The sequence below is a fragment of the Biomphalaria glabrata genome, chromosome 2, assembly GCF_947242115.1.
Source record: "Biomphalaria glabrata chromosome 2, xgBioGlab47.1, whole genome shotgun sequence".
Lineage (NCBI taxonomy): Eukaryota > Metazoa > Mollusca > Gastropoda > Planorbidae > Biomphalaria > Biomphalaria glabrata.
Genome location: NC_074712.1, coordinates 31,176,529 through 31,191,045, shown reverse-complemented (window position 1 = coordinate 31,191,045; position 14,517 = coordinate 31,176,529). Strand labels below are relative to the sequence as shown.

The 14,517-nt window shown below is 36.2% G+C and overlaps 1 protein-coding gene across 4 annotated transcripts in view; it reads right to left on the bottom strand.

Moving 5' to 3' along the window:
- The window catches only part of LOC106053211 (sodium-coupled monocarboxylate transporter 2-like), a 68,945-nt gene that overhangs the window by 51,813 nt on the left and 2,615 nt on the right, over positions 1-14,517 (bottom strand). For 2 of the 4 annotated variants that reach the window (XM_056020045.1, XM_056020046.1), the window contains exon 2: positions 13,850-13,915. The gene's annotated coding sequence lies outside the window, so the exon portion shown is untranslated. Of the gene's footprint in view, positions 1-13,849; positions 13,916-14,187; positions 14,206-14,266; positions 14,407-14,517 lie in introns of those variants that run through there. The other 2 variants (XM_056020044.1, XM_056020047.1) reach the window with 2 other exon arrangements.

Below are 14,517 nucleotides of genomic sequence, written 5' to 3'. Positions count from 1 at the left end.
TCCAGAGTTTTGTTTTATCATGGAATCGTTAATTATGATTCTAGATCGTCATTTTTTGTTAACTATTGAATTCAAGTAAAATCCCCGGCATAACAACACATCGTACCATCTGCATGTTGTTACATCTGGCACTCTCCGACTAATAAAAGTTCATGGACAACTTTTAACGAAATTTATTCAAGATCTAGGACCAATTTCTAAAACTCTTCCAAGGAACTTCATTCTTATTTAACGGAGGACAGAATTTCTGTGTTTAACAGGTCAGTTGGTTATCGATAATTCTTCTATAAAGATTTTCGTTAGAGTTACGTCTAACTCAAGAAATCCATTATTATATGTAATTGGCAAAAGGAATAAGACCAATATACATAATAATGGCAATATAAAAGACCAGTAAAGCCAATAACTGGCAATATAAAAGACCAGTAAATCAAATAACTGGCATTATAAAAAAGACCAGTAAATCAAATAACTGGCATTATAAAGAAGACCAGTAAATAATCATTTGTGCAGCACAAAGTAAACAGAAGACCAGATTTAACCAACTGTTAAACCAGAAAAAAAAGTACTCGGCTCAATAGATCCATACATCTACACTTCCTACGACTCCAGTAGTACTTCTACTGTAAAACAAAGTTATACTTCATAGCCAGTTACGGCATAACTAACATTGATTTGTTATATTCAAAACGTTACTATATTTCTACATTCCAAGTTGGTATATTTTTCAACATGTCTCCAAAGACAAGAACACAAAGATGGTTAGAATTATTTGACATAGCTAAAGAAAAACAAGTACCTAAACCAGATGAATGGGTTCATCGACAGGAAGAAAAAGAATATCAAGCAAAAGTACATTGTAACATGACTTTAACAACAGACATAATAGGTGAAGCCATAGCTTTAGCAGAAAAACTCAATATTCCTTTACATGAACGAGAAAGATGGTTTGATAATAAATTAGCTGAGATAGACAGAGAAGATGACAAAAGACGGCAAGAAGAACTAAAACGAGAATTATTAAAATTGAAAAATACCGAATTCAAAGCTGAACAAAAGAATGATGCAACATTAACAAGAATATACCAGAAAGCTCAATTAAGAAAGCGTACAGCATATCTCGAAGATGGATTTCTCAAGAAGATTATTTTCCGCAAGTACAATGTAATTGAACAAATATATGTACCACAGAAGTACAGACAACAAATAATCAAAGCAAAGCATGAATTTTATGACACCACACATATGAGTGTAACAAGTACTAAGAAGAGAATAGCCAAAGAATATTATTGGCCTAGCTTGACCAAAGATGTCAAGAAATACATTAATAATTGTTCACATTGTCAACATGATTATTGTGAGAAGAAACAAACTCAAAAGAAAAGCAACATAACTAAAACAAAGAACAAAGAAGACTACAAAACCAGAATTGACAACAATGAATCTATGCATCATGACTCAAGTAAATCTACAGGGACATCACTGCCTACTACATGTCCATCCCTACCCAATACAGGTCCATCCCTACCTGACAATACAAGCCCGTCCCTACCAAGTACTTTCCCATCCCTAACCACTGATGATGACTTCATACATCAAGACTTGAATAAGACTGCATCTGCATCAAATACTATGATATGCATTGAACATTTTTGCTACAATCAAGACAAGTCTCAAGAACCAGAAGCAGAAATTAAAGAAACTTATACTCAATCAACTTTGGCTATACCAGACAAAAGTGAAACTGTTCAATCTGACTCTATCACTCATACAAGTATTCCTCATTTGAAAGAATATGAGTCAACTAACGAAGCCATTACAACAAAGAATATTGAAAGTCAAAGAATAGTACATGAACACATAAAATCAAGACAGTTTGATCAAGGAGATAAAGTCAAATTACTGTTACCAGATTTCAGTAACAAACTGTTTTACAAATGGCAAGGTCCATTTACCATCACCAGAAAGATTTCCAACCTGCTTTATGAAATCAATGTCAACAAGTTTACCAGAGTATTTCATGTTCATATGTTTGAACATTACCATGAAACAGATAATGAAGACATCAAAGCAGAAGTTGAACATTTTACAAGCTTAGCAACTATTCCTGAGGAAGAAGAAACATCATCAACACCCATTCCTGAGATAGTTGTTTCATTACCAGCATCAAATCAAATTGACATTCCCAAGGTCATCACTCTGAATGACATAGCACTACAAACAGTGAAGAACATTAAAGTGTTTACAGACCATGCAGATTTCTTTACCAGTGTTTCTGAGACATTTCCAGTACTGCAATTTGAAAGAATCTCAGAAAGCAACAACATTGACAACACCAAGTTTCATCCTCCGTCCACTCAAAGGGCAACTTTTCTTCAGAAAGGAACAAATGAACTTCTTCAACATTGCTGTATTGACCGATTGAACTCAGACATGTTCAGTCATTGCTCTATTGAACATTCTAATGCAAAGCATTCTGCTACCATTGTTCTACAGCGTCAAAGTTCATCAACCAGAAAATTGAGTTTTGGTTTCGGACAGTTCTTATTTTCACCAAACTCAAACGCGGTTCAATCAGACATTATCTGTGAGATCATTATGACATGGAGACAACAGCTTCATAAACTGAAAGACCTTTTCTTCAAGTTTAGAAAACGCACATGCACATCCATGTCGGCAATTCAGAAAGGTTCCGAACTTTACATTTCTACTCTACATATGTACTACAGCATATTTAGTGCCACTTGATCCATTATCATTCATACTCGTCAAGGAAGAACAGTATTCAGTTGTACTTAATCAATTAATTTGTCTACTCATTTTTTCCACAGGTATTCTATATCAGATGTTACATTTATTTTTAGCACCAAGCAACCCACCGAGGAAGGTCACTCATTCAAGATACTTTGTTTATTATGTTTCAGCATCTTTGCATATGACATGCATCAGACATTTCAATTTTTAAATCATGAGCATTTTATTTCAGGTATTTTATCTCAGGTATAATATTATTGCATATATCCTATTATAATAGTACAGATACATGACATATAATTGGAATTTTCATTGCTTCACACATGTTGACATTTATATCACATTGAGTATTATTTTCTCAGAAGATTGTCATGTACTATCACAATTATTTTTTCTATGTCAATTTTTCATATGCAATATATTTTTCCATGTACACATTTTCACATTAGTACTAACCAAATGAGTTATAATGTCATATTTTAATTTCATCATAAGGCACCATGAAGAGAAGTAACCTATTCAATTCAAGATTTAATTTATCCAAGTATTATGCTTTGTACAACTTTTGATATTGTTCATGACAAGCATTGTCTCATTTTCATAACCAATTGAATAGTGAAACAGGTGTTCAAAGTCATCAATAATTTTATTCACTGCATTTACATTTTTTTTTATTATTGTTGTTATCTCCAAGTTGACTTTATTTTGTCATATGTTACCTCAACCATTTTTCTATAATTTCATGTATGGTATTTTGTGTATATTTAAATAATTTTAATACTTATGAGCATTTCTATTACCATACAAATGCTAAATGGAGGGTGGGGGTAATATGTCACAGATTACATTATAGAATTGTGTGTACATTTCACATTTGAAAGAAATATAAGCCCTCGACATGAGCCTCGGGATTTACCCCTCAAATTTAGACACTTGACAGCACGTCAGGATTTACCCAAGGGACGTGATTATGAAGTTTGAAATCTATTGGTTGATTTGAAATTAAACAAAGACATTTTTTTAAAAGAGTTAGCGCCAGAGAATTGGCGAGAGTAAGAAAGTAACGCCAGAGTCGATAAAATAATTGGTTAGTAGACAGTCACGTTTCTAAGAGCTCCGTTTGAAAAGCCTTTGTAATATGTTTCATACTCATTGATTTGTAATTTGTACATAAACTGTACTTACGTTGTATTTAAATAAAGTTCAAGAGTTTTGTTTTATCAAAGAATCGTTAATTATGATTCTAGATCGTCATTTTTTGTTAACTATTGAATTCAAGTAAAATCCCCGGCATAACAACACATCGTACCATCTGCATGTTGTTACAGTATCGATAGCAACAAATCACTCTAGTATCACTTGAGTATTAAAAAGCCTTTACCTAAATCCGTGTTTTCAATCCTTAACATCAAAGCTGGAGATTTAAAGTATTGGTTGAAAACTTCCGAGGCCATTGACTGGCAACACAATTTACACAAATGTCACTGGGTGTAATGTCAAAGGTCAGCACTGACGTCAAACTGACGTACACAATGTGCAGAATGTCAAAAAATAATGTGTCAAAGAATATTTATGTAAGCCTCATTTTGAACAAAAATGTCTTGAAATAATTTGAAGACAAAACCAGTTCTTTTAGTTCCATCTTTAACTACATCCACACGTGCTGTAATAAAACTGTGGCGATGGAGTAGCTTTCACGTGACCACTATTTATATTGTAAGCTAGAAATCAACAAATCAAGAGTCCGGTTCCGGGTTGAATGTGTATAACAAAAAAACAAAGGGCACTATATGTCCGTTTGTAAATCTAATGTGTAAATACAACACATTCAATACTTGGTCAATATCTGCATTATGTTGACCACACAACAGACAGACACTGAAACGAATTAGTAAGGCTCACTGGATTCTAGCATGAATACATTGTTCTTTTATAGATATAGTTCGTCCATCGTGGTTCGATGATGACCACTTTGTCATCCAGGGGACTGAGGGCTTTGCACTGGGGTTTTATGCCTCCTCATGTGGCTGATGAGACCTATGTGAGCCCGGAATGTTCGGCCGCACACTGGGCAGGTTATTCCAGCTGGAGCTAGTGTCGTGGGCCTTGCTTTTCTTTTCTGGCGTTTTTCTTCTGCCAGCGTTGTTCTTTTTTCCTCAGCAACCTGTGCGCCAGTTTTCACAGCGCGACGCCATGATGCTCTGTCATGTGCCTCTGTCTCCCAGGTGCCTGGGTCTATACTGAACGCCTTCAGAGAAGCTTTGAGGGTGTCCCTGAAGCGCTTTCTTTGACCACCTTGCGAGCGCTTTCCTTCGCTTAGTTGGCCATACAAGAGTCGTTTAGGGATGCGGTGGTCTTCCATTCTGTAGACGTGACCTGCCCATCGCAGCTGGGACTGCATCAGGATTGTTTGGATGCTTTGCAGACACGCTCTTCGAAGGACTTCTGTATCTGGTATTTTGTCTTGCCATTTGACATTTAGTATTTTTCTCAGACATGTCATTGTGACAAGTCAAAAACTCGCTGTCAGAGTCACTCAAATTTATCACAGCATTAATTATTATTTTTCATTATTTATTTATTTTATTTTAATTATTTCCCCATCCTACCCCTAAATTATTCACCCGCCACACCTTTTCCGCTCCAGGCTAGACTTAGTTGACCACATTGGAGATAGCTAAAGCGCGTCCTTTCATTTATCTGCCCTTGATCGGGGAAAGGTAAACACACAATCTCTTTTGTCGTGCCCGCCGGATGTCTGAAGGACGGTCGCGGTTGACACCACCTTGGTTTGAGTGCAAGCTAATCCTTCTCCCCCCCCCCCTTCTCTCACGTCTCTCTTTGATCTAAGAGATTACCCTGGTCAACACACCGCGTGATATTCCAAGGTGCGGCTCCCACCTCGAGTCGAATCCACCCACGCCTAAGATAATTCTTAGCCCAGGACGTTTCCTGTGTCCGCCCACATTTCCCAGGTGTATATAAGTAGATTCAAATCAAGCCAGACCCTTTCACTCCTCTATCGCTGTCGATCGAGTCTGGACTATATCATTTATTCTCCCTCCTAGAGGAATACCTGGTGGTAAGCCGAACTTAATCACAAGTTCCATCTTAATTACTTTTGTGCTATTTCCATTGGATATCATCATGTGTATTTTGCTTAGTTCATTTATATTTAATTAGTGCATTGTGTATTTCTCACTGGCGTATATAGAAAACATAAACATGCCCTATGTATTTATTTGGTATTGCATTAATCTATTAATGCTACGTTGCTCAATTGATCGTTGATGCAACCGTGTATATATTTGTACACCTTATTTTATTTCCTTTATCTCGGTTGATCGCCTTGATGATTTTACTATCGCACTAATACTGCGCTTAGAAAGGAGATATGAGTTATCTCCCCTGTATTGAATTATCTCCCCTTTACTCATTTTACCCTAATGAGAGTTGCGCCGCTTGAACGGACACACCATTCAAGCGCGCTCCATTGTTCTCGACCCACGGTCATATGTAAACAATCATCTGGGTCGCTGACCACCGCCCAATTCAACCCCCCCCCCCTTTTCTTTCTCTATCCACCTGTGTTGTTCATTTGAGATTATTATTTCCCCTTTTATGTACATTTTTATATTATTACTTTCCCTTTTATGTACATTTTATATTGCTACTATCTGCCATCTATTATTCCAAATCCCATTTGTCATCATCTCCCCTTTTGTGCTCAAAAGCATTTTTACCAATCTGACGAATGCACCTCAGTCGAGGGCATCGATAAGATGCATGAGAGACATGTCCTAACTTGTCTTTATTTATCCGCAGCCTCCCTCAGGTGTCTGCCTATTGCCTATTTATTGGATCAACTATTTGTTTGATATCAAGAATCACCTATTGCCTATTTAGTTGATATCAAGAATCACCTACTATCTTTGTGCTTAGTGCTATTCAGCACTGCCCTAGCTCACTGACCTGCCTATTTATTCATTGGATCAACGATATATTTACCTGCATTTGTGCTTAGTGCTATTCAGCGCTGCACTTGCCTACTGAGATCTACTCAACTCTACCACTTGGCGCTATCGGCATTGCCCGCCTATTCGACAGCCCACTTGTCAAGCTATTAGGTGCGACGTCCCTATGGATTCAGATCTGTGTGAGACGTCATAGCTACGCCAACCCTCTACAACTCACTGGACATATCCTAACAACTACGCTGCCCACGGCAGATCCGCTCTGCCCGCAGTAACCTTGTGCCCACGGTAGCCGGCCACCCGCCCTACTGTGCCCACTACAGATATTAGATTTTGGGGATTGAGACTCCACAAGAACTATATCACCGGCGTCCCTCTATCCGCTAGAGCGCCACCTCCAGCTGCAGAACCTCAAGCCAGGACCCAGCCAGCTGCGACATCAACAGGACAACCAGCTAAGTCAGAGGACAAAGTGACATACTCTCTTATTATGTGCAAGAGTGATGATTAAACATAGAATATACTAGAGATAGATGCAAACCCTCCCCCTTTTTATTATTATATGTATATTTATGTAAATAAATTTCCTTTATTTTAACTTTTGTATCTATCTTTCATTGCTTTGTCTCGTTGCGTGCCTGCTCCCGATTCACATGCTGATAAGTGGGGGTGGGATTGCTTTCAAAAATAATCATCCCCTAGACATTAAACGCGCCAAACACACGTCACATTTCCCCACCTGTCACAGTCATGTGGAAGTGGTTTAGTTTCTTTGCATGTTTACTGTACACTGTCCATGTTTCTGAGGCATAGAGCAGTGTAGGGAGGATGACGGCTCTATAGACCCCTAGCTTGGTGTTTGTGGTGATACCACGTCTGTTCCAGACATTTGTAGACAGTCTGCCGTAGGATGCACTGGCCTTGGCAATACGCAGGTCGATTTCACTATCGATTTTTCCATTTCTGGAGAGTGTGCTGCCAAGATATGTGAATTTGTCCACTGCGTTTATATCCTGTCCATTTATAGTAATTGTTCTACTCATCTACTGACATGTGGGTAAAATAGCAGACTTGCTTGATTGAACAAATACCACACTTTGGCAACAAATTCAAGTTTTATTTTGCCTTTAGTTTTGCTTACAGACACAAAATTTCTACCCTGACACTTATCCTGACAATATTTATATTCAGAGCTACTGGATTTTACAACAGTTAGTAAAAAATGAAATTATTCCTACCCCCAAAATGCAAGCCTATCTATTGTCCAGTCAATAACGGAAACTAGAAAAACAAAATACTTAAAAAAAGGCTTATACGAAGTGCAATTGTATTAATTGGTTTGGATCAGTCATGTCATTAAATATGTAATAGATCTAGATCAGGGGTTCTCAACCTGTGGATCGCGACCGCTTTGGGGGTCGATTGACGATTTACAAGGGGTCGCCCAAGACCATAGAAAAAATTGTTTTTGTCTATTCTTCTATTGGTGTCTGTGCGTGTGCAAGGGTGGGGGTGGGGGTCGCGGCAGAGTGGGGGATGTAAAAAGGGATCGCCGAGCCTAAAAGGTTGAGAACCGCTGATCTAGACTAACAATAAATCTGTGTGATTAAAACTATTTTTACCAATTGTTTTTGTTCAGCGCTATTTCATGCTTTAAGCTTTTTCGATACGCTACGATCCTATGACTTATCTGGACCAGTTGGGAAAAAGTGTTTAGGGGGTGGGGAGAAAGAATAAGATATCTGGATGAATTTTACCGTAGTCGACTTTTAAAAACATATACAAAAAAAGAAGGGAATGGCTTGACTTCGAACTCATGACTCACGCCTCCTCAAGCCTACATACTAACCACTCTGCTAGTAAGGTGCTTATTACTATAGAATAGAAGATTGTATAGTTATGTATTATTTGTTTCAAACTTGCTTTAAAGCTGCGACCTATAAATGGGACTAATTCAGCTTATTCCACCATTTCAGTCAAGTAAAATTTCTTTGCCTTGTTCGAAATACCAAATAAAATTTTAATTACCAATAGCTAATTTACTTATTTGTTAATTTTTTTTTATTGATTCTTGTATTGTCAGGTCAAAGAAATAATTGATCAAACTTTCAGCTTGCTCCGAGATTGGGTGTGGAACTTCTGGAGACCATTACGTCCTAGTCTAAACCTTGAGCGAGGCGGCAGGGAACGGTTCAGCGAGATGTAGGACCTACAAACCAACAGAAGCCCAGTCTTAGTTTTATGTTCCTGAATTAAACATTTGGCCAAGTCTGTGTATTTAGACTGTTAAAAGTACGTCTCCACCTGGCTGACGGTAATGGCTCGGCCAAGTGCCAACTATTTTCACAGTTGATATTTATCATATTAAGTGTACTTCTGAATGTTTTGCTGTGACTTTGATTAGCTACAATCGCTTATTCACCTTGGAATAGTAAATGGTGTTTTCGTCTATGCATAATTTTATTGACAGTAAACTGAGTTCCTGTTGCTTGATATGTTAGGTCATCTTCTTAGGTCATTTGGTCGAAAACAACGCAAGAGCCTTAACATCTCCGTCTTTTTATTGTATTTCTTTGTTGTTTAATTACTTTTGTATATCGCACTAATTGCTCGATCTCTTTTTGTGAGCATGTTGGGGATGGGTGGGTATGGGAAGAGGAATTTTTTTGCGGTGGAGGGGGTGGGGCACTTAGCAAACACAACTCAGCTCGAATCTAACTCTTTTCAAATTTCCTGGTTTGCATCGGGATTTGAACTGCTAAGTGGTTTGTATCAAGTGGCATTACTTCCTTTGCCAGTTTATTAGTCCTTTCTTTTTTCTTTTATCAACATCTGATCAACGGAACAGAAAGTGCTTTATTTTTACAACGCTTACATTAACTCATTCTGTCTGTCTGTCTGTCTGTCTGTCTGGTAAAAAGGTTGTTCACGTTATTTCTCCCACTCTTATTCTTGGATAAGGTTGAAACATTAAACAATTATTTATTGCACCTAACGAAATACGAATCAATAAAAAAAACAACAACCAATTAGTCAATTAATTATTGGTAATTAATTTTTTCTTGGACATCAAATAAGGGAAATAACTTCTACATTGTTGATAGATATAGTTTTAAGTGCGGAGTTTTTGCCGTTAGATAAGCTATGTTTTTTTTTAAAACGGATTATTTTATATTTTGCATGTGAATCTCTGACTGTGATATTCTTAATCACTGATCATCAGTACAGTAGATGCTATATACTAAATCCCTGATCATCAGTACAGTAGATGCTATATACTAAATCCCTGATCATCAGTACAGTAGATGCTATATACTAAATCCCTGATCGTTGGAACAAAAAGCGATAATGTATCTTACGAGAAGGTCTTTGCAATTATATCGTGACAAAGGTCAGTACAACGTCTTCAGACGTAAAAGACCTAACAATCGTGTCATAAACTTGTCATCTATGACGGTCACTCTTTTGTAGAGTAATGGGCAAAATACGCCCAGGTGCCAACTTATTTATTTTACAAAGCTTATATCAACTCACTCTGTTTGTCTGTTTGGTAAAACGTGTGTACATGTTATTTCTTCCACACCCAAACTAGGATCAAGCTAAAACTTTGCACAATTATTCATTGACAGAGACATGAATCAATTAAAAAGGAAAATATTATAATTACATCTAGAATCGATTCAATGGATTTTTTTATTTAATGTAAAAGAAAGTTAATCGTAAAAATAATTAACAAAGAGTTACTGCTGCAGGGGTGAACGACTGTATAGAAAGTACAATCAACATACCAAGAGGTAACCCTGCCGGTCCAAATAAAAAAAAAGGACTCTTGGGCCTGATCTGTTGTTACTAACTCTGCTGAGGTGAAAATCCTCAGGTATGTAAGAATGAAGCTATGACTAAGAAACTCATAAGCCTGACCTTTGTGTGTATGTGACTATGTTGGTGACCTTTTTTTTGACAAGAGATCAGAGAGTTTAGGTAGCCTTATGCTAACGTAAGACAGAGTCATAACATTTGAGTGGGCTGGTGCTATTTTAAAAGTCCTATCCCGGTATAACTTAATCTAGATCAGTGGTTCCCAAACTTTTTTGTCTCGTAGACCCCTTGCCATGTTTTCTGGTTTTACGTAGACCCCCTGCTTAAGTTATATTGATTTTTTAAAAATTCATCAAGTTCAAATTACACATTTTGTTTAAAATCATTTCTAACCAGTGACAGGAGGAGTGAAACAGTAATTTAAAACTAAATTTTAAGATGAATCTATTTTTTTTTAAATTTATTAACAAAATTCAATTTAAACCCATTATGTAATAGTTAATAAGTATAGCATACAATCACTAAACACATTGGAAACTTTATGTTTTTAAAGGTTTGCAAGCTCACCAACAGTTGCTACGGAGATTATTTTTCATATAGGGATTTGTTGTTTTATGAAATAGTTCTTCAGAATATTAAATATTAATGTGCCTTAAGTATCATAGTAAAAGTTTTCACAAAGAGCAGTTTTTCGAGAATTTCTTGAGCGATAATAATTTGAATAAAAAAAAAAAACATTACCAGACAAGGTTGACTCAGCTAGCTGTATAGAGAAAAATATGCAGAAGTGTGTCGTTTGCAGAGACTTACATAAGAAGAAAGAAAAATTTGACTAAATTCCAACAGAGTTCAAGAATTTAATGAAAGTTACAAATCCATTGCCCTAACAACCAATGGGTCGGAGTTTGCATGGATGGTTCTCTGAAAGCCACCACAAACGGAGGAGCTTGGATACTCATTGAATGGCCCAATGGGGAAAAAATAATTTAAAAATTTAGTTCATTGTAACTAATGAGCTCTATGACAACCACAGAGAATAAATAGGAGCACTGGAGCTAACAGCTACCATGCAAATGAATCAGCTAAGTTTGCCAAACAGTTAAATTTTGTTCTTGACCAATATAAAAACAGTCCTTCAAAGCTTAACAAACTCTGATGCCTCCTGAATAAAACAACTCATGATGCCAAGCCTGACGTTCGGTGGTCACTTTACCTGCTCGCATCTCCCGTCTGGAGGTTTAGGCTAGGATGTAATTATCCACATAATCTGAAGGAACATCGAAAAGATTTTGTACAAAACATATTGATGACCTTGTAAAACTCAACAGCAACAGCAAGAACGCTGTTCTCCAATGTTGAAATAGAAGGCTGACACACTTGCCAAATGTGAGAAAACAAATACACACTTGAACATTGCACTCTATCCGGAAGAAATGAAGAAACTAGTAGTGAATTATAAAAACGAGAATGGACAAGCTGTCATTCGATATACAAGAAAGATGACACCTATTATAAAATATCCCGATAGGACTTCTAATTTTTCACATCAGAACCGTACACATCATAATGAGAAAACATATGTTCCGGAAGCTCAAAATTGTGACCCTTGCATTTTGCCTTTTTGGAGTGTCACCAGAGAATGCCGACCATGTCTTCAAAGTTGCATTCTTCATCAAGAGGCCCAAAAGAAGACACCGGTCACAAAACACAAATATGAATATTTTTTTAATTGGTCTCATAGCATCATACAAAAAATGGCACATTAACACTCGCTTGTTTGACAAGGAAGTAATGGAAGTTCAATTTCAAATACTTAACGCTGTACAGTCTACATTTCTTTTTGTTACAGTTATAACTAGACAAAACTACACTATTTAAATATTGTTATTAAATTAAATAAAACAATTTTCATTCAATTAGCAGGATAAAAGTTTTAAGGATTTCCTAAGGTACAAATCATAGTGTGTATGAAAAAAATTCCAATTGTCGAAATTAAAGTCACGACATGCTGAATTGATATTCTTTATCGTAGTCCCCGTGCACATCTCATAGACCCCCAATTCTCTTTTTAACTTTCGTAGACCCCTTGAAAGTCTTCGTAGACCCCTAGGGGTCAATATAGACCACTTTGGGAATCACTGATCTAGATCATGGGCGTAGAAAGGATTTATTTTTCAAAAAAAAAAGGAGAGGGATCGGGGGATTTTCCCCTTCCACCTCCCCTATATATATATATACATTAAATTATCTAATTAATCTTCATTGCCTTCAGTTCTTTTATTCTTTTGGGCGTTTGGTTCTTTCTGGAGTTCGCAAATCAACAGTAGACACAGGTTCAAACTTTTTACCAGACAGGCAGACAGAGTGAGTTGATATAAGTTTTGTAAAAACAACACAACACATATATTAAGAGTAATTGTATCAATTAGTTTCTAATCGATCTAGAATCTAGAATAACAATAATAAATCTGTCTGATTAGAAATATTTTACCAATTGTTTTTGCTAAGCGCGGGGAAGAATGGGGGGGGGGTATCCTGTGAGTGTTAGCGTGATCGCTTCTTAAATGCATACAGAAAAAAAAAGTTGCATTCGAACTCAGGGCTGAAGCCTCTTTAAGGGGACTAATTCAATGTATACTACCACATCTGTCAAGAATGACTTATTTCCCTTGTTCGAGACACCAAACAAAATAATTAATTACTAGTAGTTAATTATTTAATTTAAAAAAAATAATTGATTATTGTTTTTTTCAGGTACTAGAAATAATTGTGCGAAATTTCAACTTGACCCGAGTTTGAGAGAAGAAATAACGTGTACAAAATTTTTACCAGACAGACAGACAGAGTGAGTTGTCAGTTGATATAAGCTGAGTGTGTATATCTCAGAAACGAAATGTACTAACAGGTTAGTAACAGCCCTACCAAGCGTTATTGTGTTTGTAAACCTTTGGAATATTTCTTCTAGACTACTGAGTTTCACTGCCCCACGCAAATCTTTATAAAACAGTATTGTATATATATATATATATATATATATATATATATATATATATATATATATATATATATATATATATATATATATGTATGTATGTATGTATGTATGTATTTTTTTGTATGTGTGTGTGTGTGTGCGTGCGTGTGTGTGTGTGTGTGTGTTAGACAAGTCTCCTTGCATATCGAGAAGACATTTCATTAGTTTAAATTATGACTAATTAGTGCTAAATATATGTCTCAGTTACATCCTACAACTCAGAAGCGGAAATAAGGTTAAATTTAAAATTTAAAAAGCCATGACTTACCCAACGGAGTAATAATCCTTTGTCCTGAACACGTGACTGAAGCTTTTCCATCCAGTAATTGGCCAACTAAAAAAAAATTAAAATAAGTTTATTAATATCTCTTGATTGTAAGCCTATATTTAATTAGCAGGCCTTTATTTTTTCGTTCCGTTGCGTTACGATAAAAGATCATATTTAAAAAGCTTAATATTTAATAATAATTATAAGATTTGATGCCCAAAATATTATTTCTTAATTGATAATAATAAATTAAATCCAGTTTTTTTTTTTTTTACAGTTTTATTTTCTATAGATCTATATTAAACCCTAATAAAGATTAATTTTGCTTGTTCAGCGACATGTTGTTGTTGTTTTTCTCAAATATGCAAACACAAAATGAACTGAAAGATTAACAACGTCTGTATTAACGAGACCTACTAGAGACAGAGCAAATGTTACAGGTAATTTCCAAACAGGTGAACGTTGCGGAGTAATTGTGTGTATATATAAGGAACTAGGCCTGGGATCGACCGACCAACAACAAGCATGACATACACAATGTCATAGAATACAAAACTCTTCATGTAGCCTGGCCCTACTTGTTGATTTTATTTAGATCTAAGTCTGTTGTAAAAAGATTGTGAAGAATGCAGTGGCGTAGCTACGGTGGGAGAGGGGGGGAGTCCTAA